The sequence below is a fragment of the Accipiter gentilis genome, chromosome 1, assembly GCF_929443795.1.
Source record: "Accipiter gentilis chromosome 1, bAccGen1.1, whole genome shotgun sequence".
Taxonomy (NCBI): domain Eukaryota; kingdom Metazoa; phylum Chordata; class Aves; order Accipitriformes; family Accipitridae; genus Astur; species Astur gentilis.
Window position 1 is genome coordinate 42548878 of NC_064880.1, and position 16001 is coordinate 42564878.

Consider the following 16001-nt stretch of genomic DNA (forward strand, 5'->3'; position numbering starts at 1 on the left):
GCGTGGTTCAGGTGTCCCAGCCCAAAGCTCAAGCACATCATGGAAAGTTTCCCACTCATTCTGTTGAGTTTTGGATCAAGCCCTAAGCAAGAAAAAATGCAATACAATACTTCCAGTCATTTTTCTGATTATTTGCCAATAAGGCTAGACAGATAATCTCTCTTTCCACCCCCCACCCCCACCCCGTTTCAAATGTCCCTGCATTGGCATTTATCTGTCTGCACCCATATGTACTTGCTCATCCTGTGCTTAGCTCAGTGGACTTATGCTCATGCAGTTTGCCTGCATGGAAGCAAGACAACGGCACCACGCAGAAGTAATTTTCAGATTAATAATATCTGCAAAAGAAGAGAGAATTAGACCAATCACATCCCTCATCTGAAAATTTTTTTTCTATTTTGTCAAAAAATTGCATATACTTGTACTCACAAGACTACATTAAGTTTCTAGGTTACTGATTATGAGATGATTGGCATGTTTAAATGCCAATCTCTGTTCTCTTGCAGGAAACAACCAGTTCAAATATGCAATTCTTGACCCACTCTAGTACTTTTAAGCTTACAGTTTAACAAAAAGAAAGAAAGAAGGGTGGTGAAAACCAATCCACTTCAAACTTTTATACTATATTTGTGGGTAAGCAAAATCCAAAAAGCATTAATGCATGTGCTCAGAGAGATGAAAACTCATTGGGAACAAACTTTCTAGAACTAAGCAGCAAAAGACTTGAACAGGTGCTTTGTACCAGGGGCCAGAATGCAAATTTACTGCAAATTTACTGCAAATTTATTACAAATTTTAGCCTTTAATTTCTAAACATGCATATAGAAATGTCCTTACAGCTGTTACTAACTCCAGCACAGAGGTCTTCAACAAGGTATAGCACTGGGAAAGGTCCTGGGTAGCATCTGGTACTGTTTACTTCCAGCTGAGGATTGCCCCGCAGTGTACCATCTCTCCCTCAGAAGATACTAACTCGCCACAGATACTAACTGACCAAGCCTGAAAATCCTACTGTGTTCCATTAACTCAAAGCCCTCCACTTTACCGGTGGGAAAAGTGATATACAGTACCGCCAAGAGACTTCTCAGGGTCCTTCAGCAAATCTGTGACTGTAAGTACAATTCCCTTGTCTGTTGCGGAATTTAACTCCTATATGAGACCATATCTGTACACTGTCTCCAAGTGCTTCACAACAGGATGTGAACTGCCCACTTCATACAGGGAGGACCACTTTTTCACACCGTGTTAATGAAGGTCATTCACTCACACAGAGAAAAGGTGCTTTCTGGGTTTCTATCATTACCTCCATGACTACAGCAAAGTCTGCTCATGCTTCAACTTCCAGACTGGCTGCCCCCACTGGAATTTCTGCAGATGGCCCATCTCCCATGCAAGGCATCCAGAAAGCCGATTAAAAAAATGTCCATATGAAATTATGTTCACAGTTTCAAAACTGCCCCAATTACACATGTTTGGAAGGAGACAATCGGGGCTATGGTTAAAAAAAATTACGCTACTAAAAAGTTATTTTCCTTTCAACTATCTTATCAAGTTCGTTAATACCTTCTGCTGTTGGTGAAATGATCGCCTATTAACATTTCAATTTATTATTGCTGTTCCATTAATGAGACCACAAAAAATGGAAATGAGGCCTATAAATATGCTAAGAGTTAAAGTCAGGAATCGTAACAGTGTGTGCACTTTATGAGTAATGTTTCGGTACCGCTAGCATTCAAAACAGCATGGAAGGATGGCTCTGCAGCATAAGCACCTGGCTTAACAAAGAAATCCCCCAAAAGCCCAAACAAAACCCCACCACAATTCCTGAAACTATAGGTTAAAATATCAGCAGAGTCAACTCAGTCTTAACCCCTGCTGCAGCAGACAGGTGAACTCCATACAGTTCACCGTTAAAATGTCTTTGGAGAAGGACCTTCCCAGTGAAGGTCACTGGGACTGTTAAACTTCACAAAGCAAATTCTGCAGGAGGAAGGATTTGTCTCCATGTCCTTTGTTGAAAAACCCTCTCTCCACTCTAATGCCTACTTACTGCCACCACATTCCGTGCTGGGGGGAATTGATTCTCTTGATAGTATCACAGGTCCTCCAGGAAAAAGGGCAGACTATAAATAGAGAACTCCAGACTTGGGAACCACATTAAGATTCATTTGAGAAACATGTTTATTGCCAGGTAGCCTTTTAGATCCATCAGGCTCCCACAGTTCCTCTGCTGATCTTTTCTCCAACAAACAGTGAATATCCTCCATGGGTCAAGAAACAACCTTATGCAAATGGCATTACTGCAACTTGCATTTTCAATTATTAATAGTCCACTTCTCATCTTACAAACTTTTTCAGAAAAGGAGGAAAGCAGCAGCTTGTTCCCCTGGGAACAAAACCACAAAATGAGGTACCTTACTGAGCCATGAAAGGAACAGTCCCTTCAGCACAGGGATGTCATACCATGCTAGCAACATTTTTGTTTCTGCATTTTATTCCTCTCTAGTGATTAAAAATGATCGATCCTACCCCATTTTCTGTGCATAGCAGAGGGCACTAGGCTTACGCTAAATGAAATGTGTAGCCACACTTCCCCTAGCACTATCATCTTGCATGGAACAAACTTATAATTATTACATTGATTTTATAATTTTCCAGGAAGCTCAGATTTCATGACAGGGACTGGCTTTGCGCTGAGGTCCCCCTACATCAGCATGAAGAGAACACTGCAGTCCATGCTTCTTTTAAGCATTAACAGAAGAAATTATCTAAATTAGCCAGTTTGCCATGGCAGTAATAGTAGGTTTGGAAAAAAACCCAGACACCTTCAGTAAGATGAAATAAAATGAAAACATAAAAGGAAAACTATTTAATGAGAGCACAGGCTATTTCAATAAATCTAGTTATTTGATAAGCAGACTGCCACTGTTAGCCTTTTATCATCTGTGAAAACACATGATGGATCTTCTCCGTTTGCTTACAGTTGCAAACCTTCCCTTTCTGATCAACATTAACATTTTGCTCTGGTGCCTCTAACGACATGGATTGCTAGCAACCAGCCCAGATTCCACCTTTCGGGAAGTCTAAGCACTGACAACCCGGGCATGGCTCAGTGGTGCATACATATGGCACACAGACTGGGTGGTTCGAGGCTGTTAAATGTTCTTCCCCTTCCGAGTTTGCCTAAAGGGAAGGAAAACGGCCCCCGCTGAGAGTGTACGTACATAAAGCTGTAACAAACATTTAATTTTAGCTGCTCTGAAAGAGAATTAGTCTGTGCATTCTGCACTGCCAGTTCCTACTGCAGCTGCTCAAAAGAGGTGGCTTTGGAGGGTTATTAATTCCCATATTAACGGTCAGCCTCCTCCTCGTTACTGAAATATAGGCTCCCAAGTGTGCTTCAGTCTTACTTTCCCACATCTCTTTCAATTCTTCTATTATAAGTAGAAAAAGTCATTATTTGGCTGAAAAGGACCTCAGTCCAACACAGGCTCACAATACTTTATCTAGCTTTATGATTCAACTACACGCTTTTCCTTCTGTGTAAAAAAAGCTTGCTCAAAGAAAAAAAAAAAGAAAGAAAAGAATGAAAAATGTACAGCAAGTTCCAGGGAAACTGCTAAAATGGCTACTGCCGGTGTGCATTGTTTGTGCTAAAACAGTTATCAGCCACAGGAGGGAAAGACTCTGATATGATTTTTAAACTAGGCTAGTGAAAAACATTTCACTCACCATCAGAGCTGATTTGAAAGGATTATATCTCTGCTACACTTTGAGAGGCCAAAGCTGCCAGATGTCATGAATCTAAAAGCACTTTATGCAAAACATAAGGCATCATATGAAATCATGTGTACCTTACATACCATGCAGCCCTTTGCTGACGTTTAGGCACTAAGCTTAGGGGTACTACTGGAACAACCCCCCAAGAACTCCACAGAGAATTGACTCTGCTTGAACTGGAGCAAAGCAGAAGTTACTCCAGCAAAATCAGCTCTTCAGCACTTAAGTTTAACTCATTTATGCTGGCTAAGGATCTAAATTTACTATCTACAGATTGAGAGATGCTAAAAAAGGGCTAATTTTATATGTTTTACCAAATATAAAACATGTGATTGAAACGTAGGCAGAGATTCATCTCACCCTACTTTATTCACCTGAAAGCTGGGCTAGGCTAGGCAGCAAGGCAGTTGGTATGTCAGCAGGAGGAGATCAGCACGCTCAAAGGTCAGCTCTTGTCACCTGTGGGAACACCCTTCTGATGAGTCACACCCTGGAGATGCTCGTCTCCTTCCTCCACTACACAACAAAACTGGATTATGATATGTCACCTCAATCAGTTGTAACAAAATAACCTGTTATGCAAAATCTCAGTTCTCCTCCTTTTCTCCCCCACTGTTTTTGTGTCAACATGAACCCACTGACTTTTGCAAGGTAATTCAAACTCAAATCCATCTAGCCATAATACCCGCTCCAAAGTCATGTTCATCCGGACTGAAAGATGCTGAGGGCACTGAATTCAATTGTCCCAACTTCTTCAGAAAAGATGCCCCGAAAGCAAGAGACTCACAGATCATCCTTTACATAAGGCCTTTTGGTTTGTTTCATCCAGGTTTTGCCTCAACAACAAGCTCTCACAACAAGTTTAATCTGACACAAGACAACTCCACCACAAAACAACTGAGAAATATAAATCACTGTAACAGCCCCTCACCACAGGATGAGTTGCCCTGGATGTGGAGCAACAGTAGATATTGTTCACACTTCACTGCATCACTTCCAGTGAATTTCGCTGAAGTTTTTGAGAGTTAATAAGCTGCCTGCTTCTTTTCAGTCTTCAACAGTGTCAAGGCTCTATACAAAGAGATGTATGGAAACCGTATCTGATCTAAAGCTAGAAACAAAAGAGCTTATTTCCCCTTATCTGGTGAAGAATCCAGTAAGCCTTTTGGGCACATAGTTGAAACCACAGTAAGGACAGTAAAACCCTTCCTGGAACTGAAGAATCAGGAAGAAAGTAAAAATCAAGAGGAAAACAAGTTGTTAAATAGAGTATACTTGAGGAGAGCTTTAATCAAAGGTGATGCATGGTGTAGATCCCTAAGCAGACACTCCAGCGCTCACTAGCAGGAGATACTTAGGACAGGGAACAGACTGGTACTGTTCGTGTTCTTGACTCAACTGGCGCTGTGTTTCCACCTTTGGCTACCTCTCTCTTCCCCACCTGCAAAAAGGTGATAACTCCTTATGAATAAAATTTAGTAGATGAGAGCTAAGCCTTATTAGTAATAGGAGGCCACATCCTCCATGTCTTCAGGCAGGCAACACCCCAGGGAAATCAATGTGGGATTTCCCAGCCAAAGGGTTAGAGGACAGAGCCCAAAGCTGTGGGACAAAGCCTGTATAAGGAAAAAGAGATGACCAAGTGACATGCCCTTCACATGTCTCCAGAGTGGTGTAAAGTAATTCCAAAGTTTACTGTTGCAAAGCAAAGCTGAGATATATTGCTCCTTTACAAACACAGACATTTCATCAGAGGACATCAAGGCAAGTTTTGCCTTTGTTTTGCCCTTCATAACTAAAAAAGGCATCCCACAAAATAAACAAAATCCCTTCTTCTTTCATTATCTCCAAACACACTACTTCCATCAGGAGCCAGCCTCTGCAGCAGCCATCATTTTGCTCCAATCTGGTAAAGGTCCTCTCCTCCCTTCCCCCTCCTCTCCCCTTTCCTACCTGGGGAATTCAGCTGCTTACAGAGAAACCTGGAAAGAGAAAAAAGGAATAAAAAAGTTGGCTTGCATGGCCCAGAAATAAAACCTGAAAAAAAGTGAAACCGTATGCCTTGCCCCTGGTGGCTCTGGGACTTGGAGCCAAACCAAGGCCACGAAAACAGAATATTGCTCTTTGTTAACCATAAATAAATAAATAAAGGACTACTCACTCTTGCCCTTCGGGATATGTTTTCTAAGGAGGAAGAAATTCCCCGTGGAGTTTATTATGTGTAGACGGGAAGTGTGCCTCCTAGGGAAAAGCAGTGGGGGTAGTTTTTCCCTTGGTGATTTCCTTCCCGCCTTTCCGTCAGTCCTTTATTCATTTTGCAAGTCTCCCTCCCCTCCCTTCTGCAATAACTGAAGCCACACAAAGGAACATGCAGGTAATTCAGCCACTCAAAACTACACAGCATCTCCTTTCCTATATAAACGATCAGTGTGTGGCCTGGGTTTCATTTGCAACTGTAAATGAAACAGGCCTACAACTGTGTTCATAATCCTCCTTAATTGAATTTCTGTGACAAAACCCAGACAAAATTATTACCCTCAAGTTAACAGTTTGCGCGAAGTAGCCAAGGGTTCCTGGGAAGCTTTAAAACAAATGCAGGACAAAACTGGATACCACAAAGCAGTTATTTGGTGTTGGTAGCATTTGTTTGAATGGGGGGAGGTTTCCCTGGAGGAACAAGGTCATTTTAATATGAGGGACAGCCTAGGAATTCAACAAAGGCCAAAAAAAAGTGAGAATTAAATAAGCAATGGAAGAGCTTGGATGTAAATCAGCACATGCTGCTCACACCACAGCTACTGGAAGGAGGTGTTGGGCTGCCCTGGCTTTTTGAAAGGGCAGCATCATTCACAACTTGGTGTGGCTAATTGAGAGAGTTTCACAAATCCAGGAGGACTTTTGGTTTGTGTTGAAGTTCACACCCCACTGAAAGGGGTATCTCCTTTAAAGCCCTCCATGTAATCACTTCCTTCAACTAGATCACCACTAAATGGTAAATATTCAGAGTGTTAGTAATGATGTCAGGCTGATGGTAAAATATCTAGACTTATTTTTAAAATGTAAGAACCACTGCTAAATGGAAGGAAGGATGCAAAAAGGGCACTACCCTGCAGGACACTCCCATTGCTTACGGAAGAAGAGAATTAAAGCTTTTCCTGTTACCAAAATTTAGTGTTTGTTATTCTTTCAGATGATACAGTTGTTTTCTTGAAGGATCGGGCAAAGCTGGTATGAACAGAGGTGTCTGTTTGCAACAGCTAATTTTGTGTGTCATATGCCATGTACTTGGACAGACACCCTGTTTTACCCCAAAGTACCACACTTTAGTCATCTCTGTATCAGCTGGTAACTAAAGCAAACTAGCAAAGTTATTAGGGATCAAAGCAGACTCTTTTTGCTTCAGTTTACACAGAGCTGATCAGAGCAGGGAAAACCATGTCATCCCAAGGCGATGCCTGCCTGGGTTACCGCCCCACATGCTCATAGAAGTTAATATCCTTTGCAATTTAAGCAGAAGGCAAGGCTATGAGGGAATGGGGAAGGCTGAGGTAATGGAAGGAGAAATCCTGTAGTTCCTCAGCGTGCACCCATGTCCTGTGTGTCATCCAGCCCTCTTGCAGGCAGACAGTTGATGGAAGTTTAGGGGTAGAGGAGGCTGGCAGGGCCTCATATTGAAATTCCCTCCAATTTAATTATTCAGAGTGGAAGTAAAATATCACTAAAGGTGATTAAATGAGCACTACTGTTCAGAGACAGGCAGGCAGAGACCAGACCTTATTTCCACAGACCTCCATGCTGCTGCAGGACGATGTGTCCCTGTCCCTGTCCCTACCCTCACTTGCAAGGCAAAGCTGGCGTAACGAGGGACCACAGAAGAGCTTCCAGGAGATGCTTCCTCTCCCAGGGATGCAGTGGCGTAACAACAGGTGCTACTGCCTTCCTCAACGTCGCTGCTGCACTAAATGTTTCACCGGTTGCATTAACACCTGGTTTTGAGAGATTGCTCATTAGCCCTTGGGTCCTGTGCCGCTTCAAGTCATCTTTTAAGAACACCTTTTTATAGCTTGTGTGCTCTGTTTTTTCTCAGGCCACAAGTTAAATGCACTGAACACCACCAAGGGCAAAGTGAGACAGAAATAAATAGATGCATATGCACATACCTACAGCCCCCCACATACACACACATGATCAGGGCCAGAGATCAATGTCTTCAGGAAAAGGCATGAGGGGATAAATTCATCACAGTGCTTTGTCACTGGTGGCAAAGGAAAGAAAAGGGAACATTTAAAAGGGTGATGAAATGCTTCAAGAAAAAGCAATATATTTTTATGTACTTGTAAAATCCATTGGCAATGACTTTTCTGGTTAATTGGTTTCATCTTATTAAACTAAAAACCTATTTGTAAAATCCAGACGTATTCAAGCATAAGTCCAATTTCTTCACCAAAAGCCAATACGCCATTTCAAAGAAGAAAATTAAGCAATACAAACCAGTTTCCATTAGTCTGAAAGCACAGCACTTGGTATGGGGAAGAGAAATGGAATAGAGTGCTTGACTTTTCTAAAATGTACTTTGGAAAAATCATGTTACTCATTTACCCCCAAACTGCAGCCCCCTTCTTCCCTGGCCCTCTGAAAACAGATGAATATTTTGGCCCAATTATGCAGTGATTTATAAATCAGCCTTCTGCTATCTTTCCCTGCACTTGTCATGTTCAACTTTTTCCCCCTTATTAGACCACTCTTCTCATTAAATAGTCCCTCTGTCTCACTTGCCAAAGAACTGCCAATGGGCCCCTCATTTTACAGAAGAATAGACTCAGCTTTACCAATGGGAAAGGGCCTCTAATGTACCATGGATACAGCACAGTGAAGCATGGTAATTTGCCTGTGTTAATGATGCTACTTCACAATGATCAGGAAAACAAAAATCTTTAATAGCTAAATGACACCCAGTCCTTCTGCAGCCTGTTGAATTCAAAAACAGTGGAAGCAAAACTCAATGTCCTTTAAGAGATGAGCTGAAAGTGGCTGCAATGTTCTTTTTTTTCCAAATTCCTCATCTGCATGGAATCACTAAAATGGGCGATTTGGTGCTGGGAGCAGGACAGAAAAGCCAATCCAAGTGTTTCAAAATGTTGTATCCGCTTCAAAGCAAGAGATATTACGGGGGAAAAAAATAATGAACATATACGTAAATATTTCTGGGCATACTATACACATGCACGGCTCTCACCCCCCCAGTTATTCTGCTCTGTGGGAGGCATTTTGTGCAAAATACCACTGAAAAGTGGGACTAAAGCATAATTACTTATTTTCTCTTTTTTTAGGTGAAAAGAGGAAGTCATTATTGTGGGAAGAACAGAGGGGCAGTCTGCATGTGCCATTGCTTATTTCTGAGGATGCTCCAATTCCACAAAGCACTGAGTTCTTGAGTGCTAAATCAACCCCGAGAAATGCTTTCAACCTCAGTTCTCATTAGAAGCTTTTCACTTCTTACAGTTGGGTTCCCTAGGCTGCCTGGCTAGGCAACACACTGATTGCTTTGGCCAGTCAAACTCTGGTTGGTCCAAAAAGTCAATCTTCAAATACAGCACATTAAGGTACTCAGTGGGAGAAATTCTGCTCTCATATTTGGCCAAACACGACAGACAGAATGGCACTGACTTTGATGACATTATGTGGTGTGCACCAGAAGGAACCAGAGATCATAAGAAATCATATGGTGCATGTTTGGTAATTCTTTGGCACTGTTGAGAAGTTGGAGAATAGACTTAAACATAGGTTTATGAAAAAAAGACCAACCAATATTTATGATATTGCTCATACAAGAAAAGGCTTCTACGGTATTTTCCAAGGGCAGAGGGATTGATTTGTCAGAAGTTGGCCAGTTGCAGTTTTGTAGATTTTGTAGCCGTCTGATTGGCACACTTCACACATTCCTTGTCCAAAACTTTCTGGTACAGCTGTGCAAAACAGGAGCAGCACTTGAATTCAAGAGGGCTGCAAAAAGGCAGAATTGCTGAGAAATTAGGACCAAGCCCAATGCAGCACTTGTCCAGCCATTCTTCAATTCACGATGTTCAACACTTAACAAACCTTGAGGTAAGTCTCTGTCACAATTAAGCAGTAGCTTCTGCTGTAGTGTTTGGGGTAGGTTTTTTTAAATATTATTCACCATAGAGTTCATCAGCTGATTGTCTTATTGTCTTATGAAATTATGTGCTTATCACAGGAAAAGTTTGTCAACCCAGTTGAAAATAAGCACCTAAAGACTCTCTAACTACCTCTTTACTCAGTCTGGAGTAGCACTCAAGGGGAATACTAAAACCTTTGAGACAAATGCCACACATTGCATGTTAAAATTTCCCCCAAATGTTGTATTCTTAAGCCTTTCTTTACAAATCTGTCTGCTTCAATTACAAAACATGTTCTAAAAATCCCCCAAGGTGCATGTTTCAATGGCTGGCTCAACATTTCATTTGCAGAAAATGCGGCTATAGCACTAGCAACAGGGCTTTGGGAGGGACATAAGCAAATCAGTGTTTCGATGTCCCTTAAAGACCGAATGATTTACTGTAATTTTAAATCTTAACATTTTCTGAATGAATAATTTTGGTACCTTTCAACTTGAGCTCTGTGAACCTTGCCAAGCTGAGACCACAATACTTATCAGTAATTTATCAGCAAAACCATGGCTGACTCTTCAGAGGTCTGATATTGAGACCTGTCCAGGCAATCTCCCTCTGAAATTAAGGAGCCAAGGAAAGATTCCCAGCTGTGACCCAGCACAAGTACTTCTCCAGTGGGGCATTCAATCTCCCTCCCAGGCCTTGCTCAAAGCTGCTTGGCAGTGTGAAGAAGGCATGTTGCGTTCCAGAGGCTGAGAGCAAAATAAACCTTCAACCTTGGGACAAAATTCACTTCTGCAGCAGAACTGGCAGAGATGTTCTTCCAGACATTGCACTTCTCAAATTGGCCAGGGCATGAAACCAAGAGAGCTCTCACTGCTAGTAGTGAGTAGCCACTCTCTCATCCTGCCAAGCCAGTGCAGTACCACCCCCTCCTCTGGGGCAACAGAAGCAGTGGAAGCAAACACAGAGGCAGGGGACAGGGGAGGTACACAGGCCGCAGCCACCTTTTACTGAGGCCAGGGAGAACCCTGTGCTTCAAAGCCTTGAGCCATTCAGCAAGCGCATCAAGAGTGGCCTGATGTCGTGGCTACTCCCTCCTCTACCCTTGTCTAAAGCAACAGCAATGCAACAAAGGCATGTGAACAGATGGGTTGGAGGATCTCACATAGCACAGAGTTTCAATTTCCTGGTGTCTCTCTTGATAGCAAACTGCTAGTGTGAACACTACTGCTCATGTACAGGGTTGCTAACACCATTCAGTGTGGTGGAACTGATACGAAGTACTTGTCATAGCAATTGAAGTAACATCCATGACTTTCCCTCTAGATTTTGCAAGATGAGTGCAGAGGTGCAATCATTAGATACATTAATTCTAAAACAATCGTATCTCTTTTGCTTGCAACTTGCCAGGCAGATACAGCCACCAGTGTGTGTAGCTATTAAGCACAAACCACAGTTCCTATCACCCTTTTTTGTTTTTCACCTTTTTACCGTGTGTTTTCCTTGAGCTCTTTCTCTTTTGATCTCATTGAGAAAAATGGCCTCCCTTATTGATTAAATTACAAATTCCAACGGTGGATGATTGAGTTATATGATAACACCTGACAAAAGCCATCAACTACAATTGAAATAAAAGGAAAAATTAGCACTCTCTATTACAGAAGCTTTGGATGTTGAGTAGCTGACTGAATTAAATGGAGATTGAGCAGATCTGAGAGAACTGATTAGGAAAAACAATGCAGAATTCAGAAAAGAGCTACCAAAACTATCAGCTCACTAATTCACCTTAGAAAAAAATGGGAAAAGTTGAGGAAGAGAAGGAAATTTTATCTTTTTCAAGCATTCACAACCAGGAATTGCACAAAAGCTTGCCTCTGTGATAAGACTCCTCAGATACCCAACTCTGACACCAAGTTACCAAAGGCCAACAAATACATGACCAGGTCAGCAGCCCCTTGGGTTCATTTATTCAGCTTCTAGTAGGCCTTTTTAATTAGTGGTATCACAAGCAAAATAAGGTTCTTGGCCTTTGTTCTGTTCCTGGGAACCAACTGCATGCCAGCTTTTGGTAATGTATCACTGCATTTTATTCACTGCTCATCTACGCTAATGAGGTATTTTGATTTTACTCTGCTCGTGGCATTTCCTGCAATACTGACAGATGTCTTGGGCTTTTCTCCTGCAGATTAAGCAACCATTATTGGAGTTCTTAAATGAAACAAGAAGCTGATAAAGCAAAGTGTCTAAAATGGCACAATCCACTTTAGAAACATGTCATCTTTCAGTCACTTCCTTGCAAGCTCTTCACAAGGTAGAGCCTAGCAAAGATGAGTTCTAGCAAAGCTCTGGAAAGAGTGTAAACATGGCTGTTAAAGAAGGGTTGCAAACACTATATTATTTACTTACAGCCTCTGCATTACTGAAGTGTCATACTCAAAGTCACGTTCCAGGGAAAATCCTGTGGAAACATCAGAAAAAGAGTCTTCAGTGGATATTTCTAACTACATCTTCTATCCGATGCGGAAGATAATTTAACATCAAATTTTTACATTGTTTTGGAAGCAAAATGTAAAGAACAGATTATTCAGGTTTAACCACAAAGCATTGTAAAAATTTTCCTTAATGCTCATCTGAAGGTTGCTCCAAAATTTGCTTCAGTTGCAGTAATTTTCTTCATATTTGCCTTCTGCAAAAATCCTAGCCTACAGATTTGCTAGCAGCACGTGTTTGTAGAAACAATAAATATTTTAACACATTCAATCTAACTTAGAAATTGTGCAGCGCTTCCTGAACTTTTCACAGTCCTGAATGCTTCCTCCTCATGGAAGAGACAAGGAATCGCTCTTGTCCCAGTTTCCAAGTGGGAGATTTGCACCAGTGAGAAATGTAGGCTGTGAATACACATCTTATTCCTCACTGCAGTGCCCTGCTTGGGGACATTCCTGTCCCCACCACCCATCACCCTGCTTCATCATTCACCCCTGCCAGAGTTCATTGCACCCTCCATTCTGTTCAGCAGACCTCACAAATGCAGTCAGATACAGGTTGGTAAAGACCTATTTAAACTGTTCAAGTCAATCCAGGAGCTGCAGCCGGATGAAGACGTGTGAACACAGCCTACATAATTTGCCCCAGGTCTCACAGCAAGCCTGGCAGGGCAGACAGCTAGCACACTAGCTGTGAGCCCATATCCCCCGTCTTTGAAACACCAAGGGTACTGATCCCAAAGCAAAGCACAGAATGAACAAAGCTGCTCAAGAAACCCACACCTCAAAGGTTATTTTCAATATTTTCACCCTTCTGTCTTATCCAAACCCCCCAATTCCACCACAACCTGATGGAAGAGGCAAAACTTGTAACAAATTATAACAAATTCTAGATTATTTTCTAATACTTTATCATTAAGCTTCATATTACGGCAGCACCCCAAAGCCTACCCTATGCCTGAATTCTTTGTGCTAAGCACAGTGCAGACGTTGGCCATGGAAGTCTCTGCTCCATGGAGCTTACCAGCAAGAGATCAAGGAGCTAAAAGTTTAGGAAGGGAAAAGACAGAGACAGCAAAAATCAGAGGACGCTTCTGCACAATGGCTTGTGAGCACAAATCCCACTCAGCCAGTAAGAACTGATTCAGTGTGAAGACATTCTGACCCTACTACCTGTGCTCGACAGATGATCTCACTGAAATTTTTTATCTAGTTATTTATATGGCTTCCATTAGAGCAATATCTGAGCATTCACAAACCAGATGGGTTTTTCCTCACCACACTTCTGAGAAAGAGCACTTGCTGCTAACTCTACATCACAGACAAGGAATGGAGATACTAAAAAGACAAAACGTTTTTTCCAGAGAAACTAAAATCTGGTCTGCCGAAACCCTGTATCATGCCAGAGGGCTCTCATGGGTTAAGGTGCCGCACTCAAAGACAGGCCATCAGACTTTAGCCATAGGCAGACCTCTCACCATCCTGGTAATTATGCCTTGAACAATGGCTTCTAAATAGCGTGAATGGAAAAGGAAAAGGAAAAGGAAAGGAAAAGGAAAAAGGAAAGGGAAAGGGGGGAAAAGGGGAAAGGGAAAGAAGAAAAAGAAGGAAAAGAAGGAAAAGAAGAAGAAGGAAAAGGAAAATAAAATGGCAAAGAAAAAGGAAAGGGGAAAGAGGAAACAGGAAAGGAGAAAAGGGAAAGGGGAAAGGGAGAGAGAAAAGGGAAAATAAAAAAGAATAAAGAAAAAGTCATAATAAATGTAGCAACATTTGAAAAAAGCAAACTGCAGCAACAGAGGAACCAGTCACCCAGTTCACTGAGAGGACTGAAGCAATTGTTTTCTACAAGAAGCCTCATTCATCATATTTCCATAACCCTGAAAATGTTCTCACAGTCCCTTCTTTCAAGATTTTAAGACTAACATGCATACACACTCTCACATTTCCTTCCTTCTCCTATCAGTCTTCCCTTGTGGAAGAAATCATAGGAAAGGGACGAAGATGAGAAAATTTCTGCAGCTGTTCTGCCAGGGCTGAGTCCCAAAGGTGGGAAACCCAAGGGAACCCAAGGGTGACAAAGCACCCCGCAAAAGGACTCAGCCTTCACTGCCAGTTGACTCTTGCTCTTTAAAATGATAACAGTGGAAATGCTTTTTTGGTGACATCCCAGGAGGCAGTTCAGAGCCCAGCATACCAGGTTGTAAGAAAATAAGATGCATCTGTTAGCTCAAACCTCCAGGACAGGTAGTCTTTTCTAAAAAGTAAGCCACTTTGGTCAGCGCAAACTCTCAGGTTTGATCACCGGAAGGACTTTTGGTCTGCAAACTGCCTAACTCTAAACATAACAGCTCCCTTCTCATCAGAGAATAGAGGATTCCCTAAACTCATCCTTTGATCTGCAAGAAACTGGGCCTTCTCCTGAAGTTATTTCTCAGATGTTTGAATTCCCTCTCAGGTTACAGCATGAAACCTTTCCTATCTCTCCATTAAAGCAGCAGGTAGACAGATGGGATTGTCTTCATCTTTCAGGACTCTGGAAGCTCGTTTCACATTAATTTTAATATGAACAGGATGCTCAGAGCTCCTGTTGAGGTTGAAAGAACCAGACCTGTAGACTGTTCCCAGTCAGAGCCAGGAAAATCCCAGCCTGGTAGTACCTCCATAGTGCTGTCATCAATTAAAAGGAAGCAGAATAGTATAAGTAGCATAGTATAACAGTCAAACTTCCCGCTCCACACACACCTCCAAATCCATGCTGTCTTAGCCAAAGGCAGGGAATTCCAAAATTAAAAGAATAAACTGCCCATCCTGAGGCAAGGAACCTGTGGGACTAGTACAATAGCTGGCTCACAGCCTTTGCAGAGCAGGAGAAAGCAGTCACTTTCGCTCTCCCCAGGGCTATGCTTGCATCTCCAGAGCTGCCAGCTAAGCTCTGCTAAGTGGGATCTGCTGGCAGGGGCATGACTGCCACCTTGTCACTGACTGCTCCCCAACCCTGGGCAAGCCACATTGCCTTCCCCTGACCATGCACAGGAAGACTATAAAAAAGCTCACAACCATTTTTGAAAAAATCTTTGAGCACTGCAGATAAAAAGCCCAGTGACTGCTGTAGCAGAGGTGGAGCTGTACCAGAGCCACCACAGGATCTGAATGTCTTCTCTTTATTCATGGTTTTATCCTTTCTTCATCCTCAGTCTAAGGCGGGAGACACTATTGCCCTTTTGCAAGCTATAAAAAACCCAGCACAGCAGATGGATTAAACACCTCACCCAAGGTCCCTCAGGACATGCACATCTGCACTGCAAACTGATCCCAAACTGCCACAAATCCTGCTGCCCTTCCCTCTAGCCCAGCCTAATTCTCTGAATTTCATGATGATTCAAAGCTCTATTTAAAGCCCCTACAGCTATGGGTGTGTGCAAGGAATTAAGGCTGAGCCAAAAAGTTGGAGTTTAGCAGCTCTTCTTGGGATTCTTCTTGGTAATAGTGAAACATAGAGTTGTGGGGTTCTAACACGAAGTGGAAAAAAAGGTGGTATACGTTATTTGGGTTATGATGTAAACCCCCAAGAAGATACAGTAACAATGCCAATGTCTTCTCC

At 42.2% G+C, this 16001-nt stretch overlaps 1 protein-coding gene across 2 annotated transcripts in view; it reads right to left on the reverse strand.

Annotated features, from left to right (window-relative positions):
* Positions 1 to 16001, reverse strand: part of SEMA5B (semaphorin 5B) — a 281599-nt gene that overhangs the window by 179979 nt on the left and 85619 nt on the right. For both annotated transcript variants that reach the window (XM_049804042.1, XM_049804051.1), the window contains exon 3: positions 12321 to 12372. The gene's annotated coding sequence lies outside the window, so the exon portion shown is untranslated. The remainder of the gene's footprint in view (positions 1 to 12320; positions 12373 to 16001) is intronic.